At 35.9% G+C, this 18,568-nt stretch overlaps 1 long non-coding RNA gene across 1 annotated transcript; it reads left to right on the top strand.

Moving 5' to 3' along the window:
* The first annotated feature begins 1,865 nt into the window (after positions 1-1,865).
* On the top strand, positions 1,866-13,460 carry LOC145720825 (uncharacterized). The gene is made up of 2 exons (XR_014144033.1): positions 1,866-2,160; positions 13,184-13,460. It is a non-coding gene; the product is annotated as an uncharacterized LOC145720825 (long non-coding RNA).
* Positions 13,461-18,568: the final 5,108 nt, after the last annotated feature.

The raw sequence follows: 18,568 nt of genomic DNA, 5'->3' as shown, positions 1-18,568 counted from the left end.
CAGAAAGATTCTTAACTCCATACCCAACCCCCCTCTGCATACTGTTAGTCATTTCATTTGATTGCCAGAGTGTGGCCTTCAGTTCCCTTCACCATGTTATTTACTCAGATCTCAGTTTGTCTGGTCATTCTTTCCACTTTTATATCCTCTGGTAAAGTCATGCTACATGTCCTTTGCTGAGTTCACCTTAGCCTTTACATAGCAGTAGATTATAAGAATTTTTTAGTAAATTTGTCATACAATTCTGGGGGTAGCTATAGGCTTCTCTCACCAAATATTGGCCAACCCTTGAGTGGAGAGGGGCTAGGATATTGTGGTCTCTGTCTAGGTCAGATGGCATTTTAGCTTCCTTTTCTGGTTCTGGATGCTAGGGCAGCACTGTCTATTTCTGGATCCTGTGATTGTACAAATGAGAGCAGTTACTTCCTAGTATCGGTAGTTCACTGACCATCATGCATTGTCAGTGTAGACTAAGAGAAATTTCTGCTCTGGTCAGGGAGAAACGATATATACAATAATATGAAAAATGGGAAAGCTCTTCTCTCCTTTCTATATATCAAGTTTCACCCAATCGATTCTTACCTCTTAGGTTAGCCCTGAGTTGATATCACACTTTCTTCCAGTCTCTTCCATCTCTTTCTTCCAGCTCTTCTTTTATCCATCTTCATTCCTAGTTGCGAGGATAGCCTGTCCTTTGTGCCATCCGAGAGCTTATTCCCTATCAATCTTATAATGATTGCACTGGACTTATAGAGGTTGCCTCTTCCAGGCGATAGACTTCATTGGAGTTAAAGGAGTAGAGTGACATCAAACCTGTGGATGAGATATTTGGGGGGACAGTCTCACTATTTATTATCCATAAGAAAGGCCCTATGCATAGGAACATTGTGTGTGGAAAAGGGAGGGAAGTGATAAAGGAGTAATGTGGAAGTTGTGGAAAGGAAAGAGGGGCAGAGGAAGGGAGACAGGCTGGTTTCCACAGTCATCAGAGCTTAAGTATATATTTATGTATATAAATGGAGAAGGGACAGGACTGACACTAGCTTTGCCTTTAGCATTCTCCTTCAATTGTATTTTATTCAACCTTTCTGAAAATTTTGACTAACTGCCTATTGCATACTTAAAAAATGAACACTATAAAAAGTGAAGTTAGTGAAGTTTATGGATAAATATATTCAACAGATATTGTAATTCTGTTTATTCCCAATTCACTCTTAAAAACTATTCAGAAAATTCTTGAATAACATGCATTACATGATAAATTATTTCTCAAAAGTGAGATTGTCCACATTATGTGTTTATTGCTTTTTGTTTTTATTGTTGTGTTGGATAAGATTCTAATATTCAATTATAAAGATTAAGTTGGAAATGTTAATTTTTAATTTGAAAGTCTGTAAGGCAAATATTAATATCAGTATGGGTTCCTGTTTTACTTTGTTCAAGATCTGATACATTTGTATTAATGATTTTTAAGACATCAGTCAGCATGCATTTATTTTGATGAGCTCTATTATAAAGTTTTTGGTATTTTTTTTTCAGACAGGATAGTCTTAGACATTGTATATTCTAATATCTATTCACTTAGGGATTTTTATTTGGTTGCAAATATTAATTTTAAAACATGAACACAAAATATAGTTTTTATTCATATATATTGTTGATACTAGAATGTCAATGTTATAATGTAAAAATTATTGAGCAAATCAAAAAGCAAAAAGCAAGAAATGTAGAAATTCATCTTTTATTATTGAATTTACTAAAGTACAATGTATAAATAATCATCCAAATATGACCTTACCTTTTTTTTAAATTTTCTCTTGGGCTTAATATATTAAACTTACTTGTAATTTCTGTAAATTGAAGCTTTAACATCTATAAAATAGCTTTTCCCAAGTAAATCCTGGGTGCACCCAAAACATCTGGAGACTTTAGATAGTCCCGAACAACAAGCTATAATGGTTATAGTGAACATGAAGCTTCCAGGGATGCTGCTTTCAAACATAGCTAGCCAGTCCTAAACTCCGCTACCCTGCCTCACCCTTCCTTCCTGTGGAGAACACAAAAATTGCTTGTCCGCAGCTGCATTCTCTCTGCATCATGACTGATCACAGGCTTTTCTGAGTGGCCCTGCATGGCATACTGTGCTCTCCCCGGGAAACTGTGAGTATAATAAAACTGTAAACTCTTCATTTTCTCCATCTTGATCTACATCTGGCCTCACTATCTCTCGCTCAACTAATATGGTTCAAACATTTAACCACAGGATGTACCTATCATTTGGAAAGGCATTTAAATGGTCACATATAAAATAAAATTAAAATTAAATGAATGATACATGGAATTATAGTACTTATCTGAAAAGATAATGAAAATTGCTTGCCCTTTCTTTGGAGTAAATTAAGAGACTCTAATAAAAAACGAGTGGAGTTCAAAATGATTTTTTCTACTGGCAATGACTTCTGTGTGTACTACTTCCTGTGGAGCATATGAGGCATATAAATGGAAGGAAAAAAATTGAAATAGTTATGAGATTTATTTCTTCACAATTTAAACAATGAGAATAAATTATACTTGCTAAATTCTAGGAAAGAATAAATTAAAAGGGAAGAGTGTACTGAGAAAAGTCACAAGGGCATTTTAGGTGCTAATGCTATTACTTTAATCAGATTGACACTATGCTCTGTCTGTCTCCACTGGTAATATATAACTGTGTTGATCCTTGTATTGTAATAAATTTATTGGTATTAAGGAATTATCGAAAATAAAAAAATAATTAAAATGATAAAGCTACATGTATTATTATAACTCAGGTTAGAAAATTGTGAAAGCCTACCATATTAAATTGGATAGTGGCACACAATGGAATATTGTCCAGGACAATTTTTAAGGAACAAGATGGGGTTAGCTGGCATGAATATCCTATAATTTCTAATTAATTGACAACTTTGCATGAGTTTAAAAAGAATGTCAGTGCACAAATTGCATAAGCTTCTTTTTGTGTCTCAAAATGTTGAGCTACAAGGCAGTAGATAAAGATTAAGGACTGTACTATTCTAAAGCACCACCTCATGACATCTTGAGGAAGACCCCATATAGATATTAAAGTTGAAAAGATTCTGATGACATCTCATTCCTACTTCTTAAAACCATTTTTGTTTTTCTTTTATCTTGTTTCTATTAGAATGTATTTATTTTTAATATATATTACATTTACTTCTACATATGATGATAACTTACACAGGAAACTAATTCTCCGTGCTCCCTTATTTTCATATTTGCCTTTATTTTTAATTTAAGTTACTATTAATATACACTAACGTTCATAATTTTTAGTATACAGCTCTGCAAGATTTAACAAGATTTACTGTAGAACCACTGCTGTAATCAAGATACAGAACAGTTCCATCAGTACCAAAAATTCCCCTTTCGCTCTTTGTTGTCAACTTCTTCGGCCTACTCTTAAACCTAGAACTTACTTACCTGCTTTCAGTACTTCTATTTGACCTCATACAGAATGTCATATAATCAGAATCATAGTCTGTAGCCTTTGACTCTCACTTTTTAAATTTAGTATTTCATTTGAGATTTGTAGTAAACTATATAATGGTCCTCCAAAGATATCTACACTCTCATTCCTGGAACCTGTGATTATGTGATCTTACATTTCAAAAGAGACCTTATGGTTGAAAGTAATGTTGCTAATCAGTCGACCTTAATTTTGATGAAGTCCAATTTATCATTTTTTTTCTTTTATGTACTGTATTTTTAGTGTTATACCAACGAGATCTTAGCTTAACCCTAGGTCACAAAGATATTGTCCTGTATTCTTCAAACTTTGTGATATGTTACATTTAGGCCTATGATTAATTTCTGAATTAATTTTTAATATGATGCAAGATATGGGGGAAGGTTGTTGTTGTTTTAGTGTGGAATTCCAATTATATCAAAACAGTTTGTTGAAAAACAACCTTCTCTGGATGAGAGTTAGATATCACCTCATCCATGGATACAACTAGGTTACACTCACATCAGTGTAAATAACCCAGAAAATGACCCAAAGCCTAGCAGAACAGACTCTTCACAGCTAAATGTAGAGGAGAGGCCACTTCAAAGAGAGTAGGAAGGGCAGAGATGCAGTCAGGAGCTAAAGGGACCCATGGAACTGTCTGCAATAGGATGACACCCTGCAAGCATGAAGAAGGGAGAGAAACAGACTATCGCAACCAGGAAGCCCACACAGGGAAGATGAATCCACATAACATTTGGCTTTGAAAAACAAGGGTGCTGAATTTCTTGAGTTCTTATAATCAGTGGGACTTAACACCTGGAACTTTAAATGTCACCAGGCTCAGCTCTGGGAGTGCCAGGAAGAGGAGAGGAAACTGAGTCCCCACCCTTAAAGAACAACACAACAGCCCCTTGGAGATACAACATAGAAGCAGCAGTTGAAAAACACCGGGGTATACAGGAGACAATTTTTCTTTATAAAGATTTTTTTTAATTTTTTTTAAAGATTTTATTTATTTATTTGACAGAGAGAGACATAGCGAGAGCAGGAACACAAGCAGGGGGAGTGGGAGAGGGAGAAGCAGGCTTCCCGCAGAGCAGGGAGCCCGATGCGGGGCTCCATCCCAGGACCCCGGGATTATGACCTGAGCCGAAGGCAGATGCTTAACGACTGAGCCACCCAGGCACCCCTCAAACATACTATTCTGACTGCAGCCCCAGCAGTGGGCTGGGGGCAGCCGTCTGGTTTGACGGTAGGCCTGGCTCACCAAAGAAAGTTTTTCAGGGGATAAAACAGGGAAAGCACCCTGCAGCTCAGGGCTACTGCATCTCTGGCAAACACCTGATGTGACTTGACTCAAGCCCAATGCAGCCCCAGACTAGCCCACTAAAAACACAGGGACAAAACCCTGCCCACAACAGGCAAAGAGAACCACTGCAGATGACTGGAGTGAAGGTAAATGCAGCTCAGCCACAGCAGCCAGTCACATGCAACACACAGGGGAGACACCCCTGAAGCACCAGGTTCTGGTGAACAGGGGACATTGCACTGTAGTGACATTGCACTACAGGACCTTTCATAAGACTGCTACTTTTAAGAGCAGGATGTGTAGCTGACTTTCTTAACACATAGAAACAGACACCAAGAGTCAGACAAAATGAGGAGATAGAGGAGTATGTCCCAAAAGAAAGAACAGGACAGTATCACAGCAAGAGACATAAATGAAACAGAGATAAGTAATATGCCCGATAAAGAATTTAAGGTTATAGACTTACTGGACTTAAGATACACACTGGACTTAAAAATAGGGAAGGACCTCAGTGAGACCCCTTAGAAAGAGATAGAAAACATTAAAAAAAAATCAATCAGAGATTAAGAACTCAATAACTAAAATTAATAATACACTAGATGGAATAAACTGTAGACCAGAGGAAGCAGAAGAACAGGTCAGCAACCTGGAGGACAGAGTAATGGAAAGCAATCAAGCTGAACAGGAGAGAGAAAAAAAAAAAATGAAAATAGACTTGGGGAACTTAGTGACACCATCAAGCCTAATAACACTTGCATTACAGGGATCTCAGGAAGAGAAGAGAGACAAAAGAAGGCAGAAATTTATTTGAAGAAATAATAGCTGAAAACTAGATTCAGACATATCTGAATCTAGAGAATGAAACAGAAATCCAGATTCAGGAGGCACAGAGCCTCCAACAAAATCAACTCAATGAGGTCCACACCAAGGCACAAAGTAATTAAAATGGCTGAAAAATAGTGATAAAGAGAGAATTTTAAAAGCAGCAAGAGAAAACAAACTTTACATGCAAAGGAAACCCCACAAGGCCATCAGCAGATTTTTTCAGCTGAAACTTTGCAGGCCAGAAGGGAGTGGCATGATATACTCAAAGTGCTGAAAGGAAAAAACCTATAGTCAAGAATACTCTATCCAGCAAGGCTATCATTCAGAATAGGAAGAGAGATAAAGAACTTTCCAGACAAACAACAGTTAAAGGAATTCATGACCACTAAACCAGCCTTACAAGAAATGATAAAGGAGACACTTTGAAAAGGAAAGGCCATAAATAGGGGTAAGAAAAGTAGGAAGCACAAAAACAGTAAAAGTAAGTATATCTATAAAAATCAGTCAAGAAATTCACAAAATAAAACGATGTTAAGTATGATACCATAAACCGAAAATGTGGGGGGTGGGGTGGGAGAGGTGTAAATAATGGGTTCGAACTTAAGTGATCATCAACTTAACATAGACTGCTATATGCAGAAGATGTTATATACAAACCTAGTGGTAACCACAAATCAAAAACCAGTAATGGATATACAAAAAATAGAGACAGTAATGCAAGTATATCACCAAAAAAAGCCAAGAAACCATGAGACAAGAAAGCAATAGAAGAAAGGAACAGACAAGAACTACAAAAACAACCATAAAAAAGTAACAAAATGGCAGTAAGTACATACCTATCAATAATTACTTTGAATGCAAATGGACTAAATGCTCCAGTCAAAAGACGTAGGGTGATGAAATGAACAAAACAAAACAAAACAAAAAAACCCAAGACACGTCTATATGCTGCTTATACGAGACTCAGTTCAAAATGGATTAAGGATCTAAACGTGAGACCTAAAACCATAAAAATCCTAGGAGAGAGCACAGACAGTAATTTCTCTGACATTGGCCATAGCAATATTTTTCTGGATAGGTCCCCTGAGGCTAGGGTAACAAAAGCCAAAATAAACTATTGAGAATACATCAAAATAAAAAGCTTCTGCACAGCAAAAGAAACAGCCAACAAAAGTAAAAGAAAACCTACTGAATGGGAGAAGATTTTTGCAAATGACATATCTGACATATCTGATAAAGGGTTCGTATGCAAAGTACATAAATAACATAAAACTCAATACCAAAAATACAAATAATTCAATTAAAAATGAGCAGAAGGCATGAACAAACATTTCTCCAGAAAGACATCGAGATGGCCAACTGACACATGAAAAGATGCTCAACATCACTCATTAGGGAAATGCAAATCTAAACTACAATGAGATATCACCTCACACCTGTCAGAATGACTAAAATAGAAAACACAAGAAACAACAAGTGTTGGCAAGGATGTGGAGAAAAAGGAACCCTTGTGCACTATTGCTGGGAATGCAAACTGGTGCAGCCACTCTGGAAAACAGTATGGAGGTTTCTCAAAAAATGAAAAATAGAACTACCATATGATCCAATAATTCCACTACTGGGTATTTATCCAAAGAATATAAAAACACTAATTCAAATAGATATCTGCACCCCTATGCTTATTGCAACATTATTTACAGTAGCCAAATTATGGACACAGCCCAAGTGTCCACTGATAGATGAATGGATAAAGAAAAAGTGGAATATTCAGCCCTTAAAAAGAATGATATCTTGGCATTTACAACAACACAGATGGATCTAGAGAGTGTAATGCTAAGTGAAATAAGTCAGTCAAAGAAAGACAAATACCATATAATTTTATTCATATGTGGAATTTAAGAAACAAAACAAATGAACAAAAAAAAGAGAGAGAGAGACAAACCAAAAATAGATTCTCTTCTATAGAAAACAAACCGATGGCTAACAGAGGGGGGGTTGGGGTCGGGGAAAGATGGGTGAAATAGGTGAAGGGGATTAAGAGTATACGTGTCATGATGAGCACGGAGTAATATCTAGAATTGCTGAATCACTATATTGTGCACCTGAAAATAATATAACACTGTATGTTAACATGTTAACTATACTGGGATAAAAAAAACAACAACAACAAAAAAAACCCTTTCCCGGCATTGAATTGCCTTTGAACTTCTGTCAGAAATTAATTGCTCTTACATATATGGGTGTATTTTGGACTTCCTATTCTATTCCATTGATTTATATGTTTACTTTGTTCCCAATATCATGTTGTCTTTATCCTTATGGATTTGTAGTGTGTCTTTCAACTTCATTCTTTTCTCAAAATTATTTGACTTAGCTAGTTCTTTTACTTTTTCATATAAATTATTAAACCAACATGCATTTCTTTTTTTTTTTTTTTAAGATTTTTTATTTATTTGACAGAGAGACACAGCGAGAGAGGGAACACAGGCAGGGGGAGTGGGAGAGGAAGAAGCAGGCTTCCCGTGGAGCAGGGAGCCCAATGTGGGGCTTGATCCCAGGACCCTGGGATCATGACCTGAGCTGAAGGCAGACACTTAATGACTGAGCCACCCAGGCGCCCCGCAATGTGCATTTCTGCCAAAATCTTGCAATGATTTTGATTTGAGTTGCTTTGACCTTATACCATTTCTGGGAGAATTTGCATCTTTTTTTTTTTTGGAATTTGCATCTTTATGAATTGTATCTCCCAGGCCTTAAACATGACACATCTTTCCATCTCTTCAGGTCTTCTTTGTTTTTTTTTTTTTCATCAGTGTTTAGTAGTTTTCTGCATGTAGTTCTTACATATATTTTATTGATGAATACCTAATATTTCATATTTTTGGTGTTATTGCAAATGGTCTTATTTTTAAAGTTGAATTTCCTATTGTCCATTACTAGTATTTAGAGATATAATTGCATTTTTACATTCATATTGTAGATATTGACCTTGCATCCTACAACTTTGCTAAACTCACTTATTAATTCTATTAGTTTTCTGTAGGTCCTTAGAAATTCTTTATGTAGGCAATCATGTAGTTTCCAAATAGAGTCAGTTTTCTTTCCTTCCAGTCTTACATTGTTTATTTCTGTTTTGTGTATTATCGCCTCAGCTCAGTTAGTTTCATTCATACACTGATAATCACTTTGCTCAAAAGGACCCCCTGAAGATCTCTGGAGTTCTCGTCCTGTGCAAGTCTTTCCTTTCTGGTGCCCTGCCCTGTGGGTTGTAATTATCTTGGTCTCATCTAACCCTTAACTCAGGGATACCCTGGCTTACCTATGACACTGCCCCCCCTAAGCATTAAACTGGGAGCTTTCATGTTTCCCATCTCTTATGGATCACTGCTCTGCTGCTTATTTAATTTATTTTTTCAATTTTTTGGTTATTTAGGGATAGATGGTAAATATATCATCTGTTACCTCATCTTTGGTGGAAGCAGAATTTCCCACCTCTTCTTATATTCTTGATATTGAATATGACCAAACAAGTTGAAAATGGCAATGATAAAAATAATGCACCTTCATCTTTGTTACATGCCAGAAACATCAAGGAATTTCTGTGAGAGTACATTCAGTACTATACTGAAGGAAAATGATAAAAGCCTAACTCAAAACTCACTTCTATGAGAAAATAACACGGTGTAGTAATTAAGAGAAAAAAAAACTTGAAGGACCTGGTTTTAATTTGGGTTCTCTCAAAAGCAGTCCCTGAAGTGTAAACCTCAGAGCTAGTAATTTATTTGAGGGTCAATCCCATGGAGTGGAGGGAAGGGGTGTCATGAGTCAGACACAGAAGGAAGAAAACCCAAAATGAAACCTTACAGAATAACAATAAAAATCATTCCTTAAGGGATTAGAAGCAGGGCATTAATAGATCAACTCCCTTTCCCTATTTGTTAATAATTGCCCCCAGAACTGTTAACTGAATTTTGAAGGGTTTAGCACCCTTCCTTAAACTTTAGAGAAAAATTTGAGGCAGAAGAATTGAGAGACACTGTGTATGGTACTTGAGCTGGGATATGGAGTAGAGTTTCAAAGATCTTTACTACAGTAATGCTCAAATTTTAGTGATTTGAAGGGTTATGGCATAGGACATAAAAAAAATTTGCTACAAATCTAAATCTCATCTACAGTTACAAATAATCCAGGGTAGACAAAGGTCAAACTGAAAATAGGCCACTTGAAACTGCTTTTGGCCTTGCAGATTGATTATTTTAGCCACTTGACCTTGTGCTTGGGAGACCTAAGGACAAAGGTGAGCAAACCAACAGGAAAATGGGTTCATTAGACTTTACTAGATATTCTTCAATGATATTGAAAGTCAGAGCACTGGGGAGTAGACCAAACAGGACCAATTTTCTTCCTGGAATGGAACTGGGGTCAAACACAAAACAAGAAACAGAATGCTTCCTTGGTGCACAGCATTTTGCCAAACAAAGAGAGTCAGAGAAACATTGAATAACCTATAACTGGGCAAAAATCAAATTCTATTTATATCAACAAATGACAAAAGGCAGTGGTGCTAGGATTAGAAAATTTCAAGCAGTAAAGGTTTCTATCTAATAATTCCATATGACTTAGTTATTTTTTCATGTGCTGGGGTATACACACATAGTGAATTTGTGTAATAATGAGCAATATAGGCTACACGCACATACATACACACACTCACAAATGGCTATTTTAATTTTAACTATAAAACATAAATTTCAACATGGAAATGTAAAAGGTGTAATATAAAGCAATAATATTATAATTATGGGTCTCAATTTCCAGACTATATTAGAAAATACAAATTGGGAAGGATATATAATAAGGAATAAAATAGTGAATTCAAGGTAGTTGACAATGAATAATTAATAAAAATACATAACATATGAATCACAAAATAAATATGCGAATGTAAAAACCCAGGGATGAGAAATTAAAAGGATGGTGAAATGTATATTATACAGTTCCTGCATTAAAAACAATGCAGGAAAGATTAACATACACAAGTAGAAGCAGTTAAGTAAAACGTTATGTGAACATATAGGGATCTTTTTTATTAATATGCTAAATTTCAGCTTGAAAGTTGGCAGTCATAACTAATTCTGAACCAAAGAATTTAGCATTAAAGTATGTAAATAATAATTGCCAGAAATAAAGGAGAAAATGAAAGAAACAAAACATAATCATAGACTTTAGCATGCCAGTCTACCTCTGCAACCCATGTCAAATAATTAAAAATTAATTATATAATCACAAATAAAAATAGTACCTATGATCAAATAATAATAGAAAACTATTTTTCTGTGCTTTCCATGTGTCAAAGTTTTGAGCAGGAAAGAAAATCTACCATTTGTCTACAGATTATAATTCTCTCATTATCATATTTTATCAGTTAGGGAATTTGTGTCTTCCTTGTGTATTCTACATGACAAGATCAACTTTTTTGGGAAACATCTTTGAGCTTAAATATATTATTAAAACTGAAAAACCATATATACAAAGTTCAAGATATTTTTTTGAAGCATGGGGAATTGTGAAGATAAATGGTATGATAAGAAGAGTCAGTATTTTGATCATGAGTCTTCCTCATGCTAAACAAAGGGAAAATATTATTTTTTAAAAAGCTAATATTTTGATGTTTATGAATGGCCAACTTTTTCTTATACTTATCTTGCATTACACATTTAGTCCTCTCAGCAACTGTAAGAGATAAGTATAATATCATTCTTGTTTTACAGATGAAGAAACTGATTCATGAAGAGATTCATTTCACATAGCAAATTTCATATAGCTAACAAAGGGCAGCAGTAGACTTTAAACCCAGGCTCAGGACCCTTGGCATACACTCATAACAAATCCACTGGAATTAATATTTCTCATTTAAATAATGCAATTTAAGAAAAAAAAAGTTAAAATAAATTTATGTTAGTGTCAAATCCATAAATTACCCAATCCAAATACAGAAAATTATTTTTTCTGCCATATTTTTGGAGGAAGTTATTAATTTTGGCTTTTAATTTTAAGAGGTTTGGTTGATCTTCAAGGGTGTTTTTCATTAAGTCCATAATAAAATATATTGAGATATTTCTGCTTTTGAAATAATGTCTGTGCTTAATGGCAATTTACTTTTTTAATGTTATTAACGAAAATAAGATCTCTTGAATCTCATTGCCTCTTCTGAGTGTGGCTGATACTCTGGTTTCCCAAATATCTACTCTTCTATAGGAATGAATCCCTAACCATCTGTGACCATACTAACTTATTACTAACATATTACTGCATACCCAGTAATTGTGGGTTTGAATTAACATTCCTCCAAATCTTTTTATGGAATAGTTCATGTATTATAAATTTGCTCTACCTAAGATTCATTGAAGACTCTAAGAATAAGCATATTTTTATTTATTTATTTTTAAAGATTTATTTATTTTAGAGAGAGAGAGAAAGTGCATGTGTGTGAGCAGGGAGAGGGATAGAGGGAGAGGGTGAGAGAAAATTCTCAAGCAGACTCCCCACTGAGTGTGGAGCCCAATGTGGGGTTGGATCCCACGACCCTGAGCCAAAATCAAGAGTTGGCTGCTCAGCCAAGCCTAGGTGTCCCAGAAGAAGCATATTTTTAAAAAGCAGATAGGAGATGAATGTTTATAGTTAACAATATTTTCTAAAGTGGTGTTAATTCTGTCTCTGCCCACGTTTTTAATCAGGATAAGGCAGGCAATTTCAATGAGTGCTAAAGCAATATGGCCTGCTGAAGACAAATCAAAACTGGGTGTGACTTTCTTCTGGCAATTTAAAAGCCTTTGTATCCCTGTGAAAAAAATCCTGTGACCATATGGACAACAGTGTCTTCGGTTATTTTAGATTGTTTGTGTGTCTCAATAAGGAGGAATGGTGTCAAGCTTTATAATCCTTGCTGAGTTGAGAATCCTTGAACGATTACTTCATCAAACTTCAGATGTTAGATCATGATAATTACATCATTTTTATGATGTCTTCTCCAAAAAGACTCACTTGGCCCTTTGGAATAATGTAAACAAAACTTCCTTGATCTTCCATAGCTAGACCAAGTCCATTTCCCATTCACTCTGTACATGGCCCCACATTTGACCTCTTTCTTATGGATTTAATATCAATGATGGACTGTCAGTTGTCTTACCAGATTCAAACAACTATGGCAAAAGTTATATATTGGGAAGAGCTCAGGCTGGTCATCCCAGCAGACAGGCTCAGCTCTTTCAACTAAAATTAATTTGTCTAACAAGTTAATAATTGTTTGCATTTAGATTGGAGTGATTACTTGAAATATGGTTCATAAATAAAGAAGAATTCCCCCTACCTCAGAAAATAATTGAAGAATTCTCATGGTTAAATTTTCTGTTATTTAAAATCTTATTTTATATCCTGTAACATCATGGAACCAGTAAAAGCATTTTGTCAAATTCAGAGTTTAAGAAAGATTTCTCTGTGCTTAAAGAGTTGTATTCATTTTTTGTGTTGCCTGCTGACAGGTTTAAAGTCCATCACTCTGCTAAGGCCTTGGGCCCCACAGCTGGGAAAACTGATAAGAAAGCCTGAACACTTCTTTTGGTGCAAGCAAGAAGTTTAAACCATGCAAGCAATGGCCCCATGAGAGGAAATCCTCTCTCTGACCCCACCTAAGAATAAACCCAACTCCAGTCACCTCTTACTGCTCTCTCAAACCATTTTCAGACCTACTTGAAAGCCTTTTCTGCCCCCTCCAGAAAGCCTCATTAGATAAATAATAAAGTTTACCTTCATCATGTATGTTTGGCATTATCAGTCTTGACGTTTGAACCACATTTTCAATGGACTTTCATCACATCTCTCCATCCCACATCCCTTTCCATCTGGAAAGAAGGACACTTTGGCAAAGGGTCTGCCATCCCACTCTGATATCTCAGGGCTATCCCCCACTATATGTCTGCTTATACAATAGAAATTGGGTTTTACTAAATGTAATTCACTTCATTAAGTAATATTTCCCTAAACTGTTTGTCTTTCTTTTATCAGGACATATACTATGAAATTCCTGGTCGTATTTTGATAATTGATTAACTTTTTATTTGTATATAAATCCAGAAGCTTAAGTGTAGATCAGTAGCCAGAATGAAGGGACTTAGAGAGGGCTAGGAGAAATCGTTTTCTATGATCTATTATCTAACACCAGTTGGTACCTCTGCTCCTCATCACAGCCAAACTCATTGAACAGTAGCTTGCACTCACTGTCTTTACATCTTCAGTTCTTAATCATTCAGTCTGGCTTTTGCTCACAGTACTCCCTGATTTTACCCTCACCAACTCCACTGGGCTGTGGTTAAGTTCCCAACTTGTGGATGTGATTCCTTTTCTGTTCAATACAACTCTCCCTCTACCAGCCCATCCTCTTTGCCCTTGTGACTCCTGTTGATTATGCTATACCTCAGCTTTCTATGACATTGTCCCCAAAATTGGCACTAGAAGCCCTTCTTGTTGCTTCCATAGCTTCCTTTACTTCATCTGCTGAAGAACATACCACCTTCTATTGCTATGACCTGTTCAATGTTCTGAATCCCACCAGATCTGAGTGCTTGGAGGGAGGCCTGGGCTGATGTACAATTTCTTCAGAGATGTTTTCTGAAACTAGGACAGTGATGGTCGATAAGTAAACATTGAATTAGTGAAGCATCAAACTTCATGAAACATTAGTCATCAAATTAATTGCTAAAACAAACTGGTCTAGAAAGAGAGAATGTGATTAATTAGTGTTTGATAATTTCACCATTTATCCCTCTTCATCAGCAGAAGTTGCAGTAGAGTTTTCTCCCAGATTGGGAGAGAAATTCTTGAAATTGGTGGCCTGTCAAAGAGAAGATAGTGATTGACTTCCAGGATTAAGTTGTCCCTTATTTTTTCAGCATAGGGCAAATAACAGCCTGTCTGCTAGCTTCTTATCCCTGTCCTAAAAGTAAGCATATCAATTGTGTTCCTAATCCCAGTGCAATACAAACATATGTCCAATTCTTTCATTCATGGGAAAAGCTGACACAAACAGGAAATCCATTTCAGTAATGTTAATGAATTGACTTAGTTCTTCATTCCTAAAAACGAATAGTCATCCTGGGATCATCAGATATTCAAAGAACAGTAGTAGCAAGCAACATAAGTGAACATTTAGAATGATTGAAAGAAGAGAAAAGAAAGGAAATTTCAGAAGAAAAAAATGTTTTTAATAATCTCAGGAAGAAAAATATCACTGGCAGAAGAGAAAAGAAGTTCAGGAGCATTTATCTATGCTCATATCAATTTTGTACTTAGGTAAGATTCAATAAATATTAATCATTAAGAATAAACAAGTTGTTATTGTAAATTGGAGGGAGAGAGAGAGCCATGAATGAATAAAGGAGACAACCATACCTAGAGAGCTTTGGAAAATCCTGCTTCTTATAACAAAGTTTTGGCTGTTTTCCATATCAGAGTTCTTCTGTCAGCTGGAAAAGGCAGAGCCTATAAACCTGGCATTAGTTTTCCCAAATATGCTACTACAGATTCTGAGTTATTCCAGTCCCCTAAAATAATTTATATTGCTTGTAACAGAAGAATTGACAAAAGCATGAGATATTCTTCTACAAATTGTGTGTATGTCCCTGAGAAATAAATCATGCTTGTTGTTTCTTAATATTTCTCTTGGAAAGTAGACAAAGCCTAAGTATCATTCTTTTGGAGAGTAGACAAAGCCTAAGTATCATTAACCCAATGAAAGGGGGGACAATTACACTTTCTTACATTGAAAAGCAATCACTTTATGTTAACAATTCAGATAGTAAATAATTTTAGTCTTCATGTACATGATGAAAAGGAGGTAAATTTGCATGATCTTTGCAAACATTATTGACAATGTTGAACTTTATCTCATCTCCGGTCCTGAGAAAGTGAGATGGTTAAGAAATGCCTGCACTCATTTGCATTTCAAGAAATGGCTAACCACAAAGGACCAGATGGCTCCCCTCACTCCCTGCACACTCTGAGATAACACCCACTTCCATTCTTCCACATGACTATCTTAAGACTCATTGATATTCCCTTGTTTACCTACCTCTCTAAAGCCCTAGGAATCTTTTTTTTTTCTTAGAGATATTCCTCATGAATGAACATTCTCCTTATTAAAGTGGACTGAATGAAAGCATCTCCTTAACTGTCCTGTGCTTTCTATATATGACGTACCAAACTTGTTTCCCTTAATAGGAAGGCCAACAATTAGATAACTTCCTTTGTTCCTATGATCAGGTCTTGTGTGAAATAAGGCAATGAAGAATAAGTTCCAACTTTTGATGTAACAAACTTGACACATAGATAGATACTCAGGAAAGTAATACAAAAGGATTAAGTTCCAGACAAAAGAATTCCTTGTTCAGATGATGCTCTGAAACAAAGCTCAACAACTCACAACATCCCCTATGGGTTCACGCTAAGGAACCTACAAATTCATTTGTGTGGGACCTGGAACAGGCAACCGAGGTTCTTAAAAGGGGCTATTAACACCACATTAATTATTAGCAATCCATCATAAGAATAAAAAGATAAAAATCCGAATCTCCATATATTATTTTCCTTTAGGATTATGGGTGAGAAAGTAGAGGGTACAGAGGAATAGCTTGGTTCCTCCTTAACATAGGTTTAGTTTTGTTCATAATGCTTAAATATATAGGTATCCTTTCTTTGTTTGAGTGTCAAGAATGAAGACTTGTGGGTGCCTGGGTGGCTAAGTCAGTCAAGCGTCTGCCTTTGGCTCAGGTCATGATCCCAGGATCCTGGATCCAGTCCCACATCTGGCTCCCTGCTCAGTGGGGAGTTTGCTTCTTCCTCTCCCTTTGCCCCCATGCTTGTGCATGTGCTCTCTCTCTCTCTCAAATAAATAAGTAAAATCTTCAAAAAAAAAAAAAAGAATGAAGACTTATGAATTCATTTGGAACTTGAGGGTGTCTAGACAGGATTTTGGTATATATATTTTTAATTTGTCCAGCTAACCCAAAATTATAACATTTTTACAAGTAAACAAATTAAACATTGGAAAAAATTAGATCAAAAATTGTTTTTAAGTTAATATTTTAATTGTATCTGAATGCCTTATGTGTGAACATAATAATCTGAGTATTTAGCAGTTAGATGGTAGGCCTAAATTAAATAAATTAAATAGAAAAAGAGTTCTCAAAGTAAGAAAAAATATAGTAGATAGTAAGATACTAAGAAAAAACATAGAAATTTAAAAGAATCTGAAAACTGTAAACCATCCTAATAATAGAGATTATCTCATGTAATTGAATAAATTATACTTTTGAAAAAGCCTAAAAGCATGAAAATCAAAGAAAATAAAATGATTTCAAACTAAAAATTATTAAGTGTCAAGAGCAATTCAAAAAGATGAATCCATCCTGTATATCTCTAAATAACTTGAATGTTGATGATCTGAAGCATTGTCTCTTTCCATTTCTTCAAAGCAGATAGAATAATTAAACCACTTAGAATTTTTGCTCTCTGGTGTGCTTGATTTGTAAATTCAGAATTTTTGAAAAAGGAAAAGATGGATAAAGATACATAAATTTGCAAATTTACACACTTTCTAGGGATATCTATTGACTTAATTGGTAATATTCCACTTTAAAGCATTTTGTTCTCTAATCTAAAGCATTTTGTTCTCTAATCAGCTCCGATTAGAGAATAAAATGCGTTGATAGAAACATCATAGCATCAGTAGGAAGCTTGGAAGTACACTGACTTGCTAATGAAGCAGCAATCTCCAACTGCCTAGATAAGGCAGTATTATTTAAGACAGAAGGAGTTCTGTCGCATCTTGCAGTATGGGGTCCTAGGCTGGCCATGACTATGAAGCTGTGCTCATAAACAAATAAGCACTGCATATATGTGTGGCTTATAGAAGCAACCTCATTAAATATCAGTCACACCTGTTTACACAGTTCTTCAAACAGAACCTGTCAGCATCTGGAGAGAAAAGATGTCATACAGTACTGATAAAACAGAGACTGTTACGTAAGAATTGTTTAATCTAAGAAGATTTTGACTCTCAAAGGATAATGTGCCTCTTCTCTAGCTGATTGCCACAAACCAACTTATCACCCTTCTCTATAAGAACATTAACATTGTGTTCTAAGCAGCACTGCTTAGGAAGTCTCCCTATACCTAATGAAGCAAGCTAGACTTCCCCGTGCGTGAAGGCAAATCCGGGGAAGTACAACTCTCCAGGAGAATTCAAGGAAGATAAGCAGTTGTCAAAGTAAAGATTGCACTGGGCCAAGTTAAACAGACAAAGAAGACTATCCAAGACTACTGCAATAGAAGAAGAGTAGGAAATGGACTCCTTGAATCGGAGGGCTGGAGGGTTTTTTAATAGCTGAGGTGGAGGTAGGGATGGAGTCATAGTCCACCATAGGCCAATCATAGGCCTCTGTTTGCTAATTGGCTTTACCCAAAGGAAAAGTAAACTCTTCTATCTTTACAACCAAAGGTAGTTCTACAATGGGAGCAAGGTACCCACTGAATATAGGCTCCTGCTTCCCTAAGAAACTGAGAGAAAGGGATATTATGACATGGGTCATTTCTCCACAAAATTATGATATCTCTGTTCTGTCTCTACAATTTCACCCTATGAATCAGGGTTACTCCTTTTGCCCATGTATAAAATCTTCCCTGCTTCTCTTAGAACTTCTTCCCACATTTTTATTATAGTTTCTTATAATGCCAGTGCTATGGTCTGAGGGTTTATGTCCTCCTCTCCCATAGAGGGAGAAGCAGGCTTCCCGCTGAGCAGGGAGCCCGATGCAGGGCTCGATCCCAGCACCTTGGGATCATGACCTGAGCCGAAGGCAGATGCTTAACAA

This window comes from Leptonychotes weddellii, chromosome 3 (assembly GCF_054177405.1).
Source record: "Leptonychotes weddellii isolate Sample4059 chromosome 3, ASM5417740v2, whole genome shotgun sequence".
Taxonomy (NCBI): Eukaryota; Metazoa; Chordata; class Mammalia; order Carnivora; family Phocidae; genus Leptonychotes; species Leptonychotes weddellii.
This window is presented reverse-complemented; position numbering and strand designations above follow the sequence as displayed.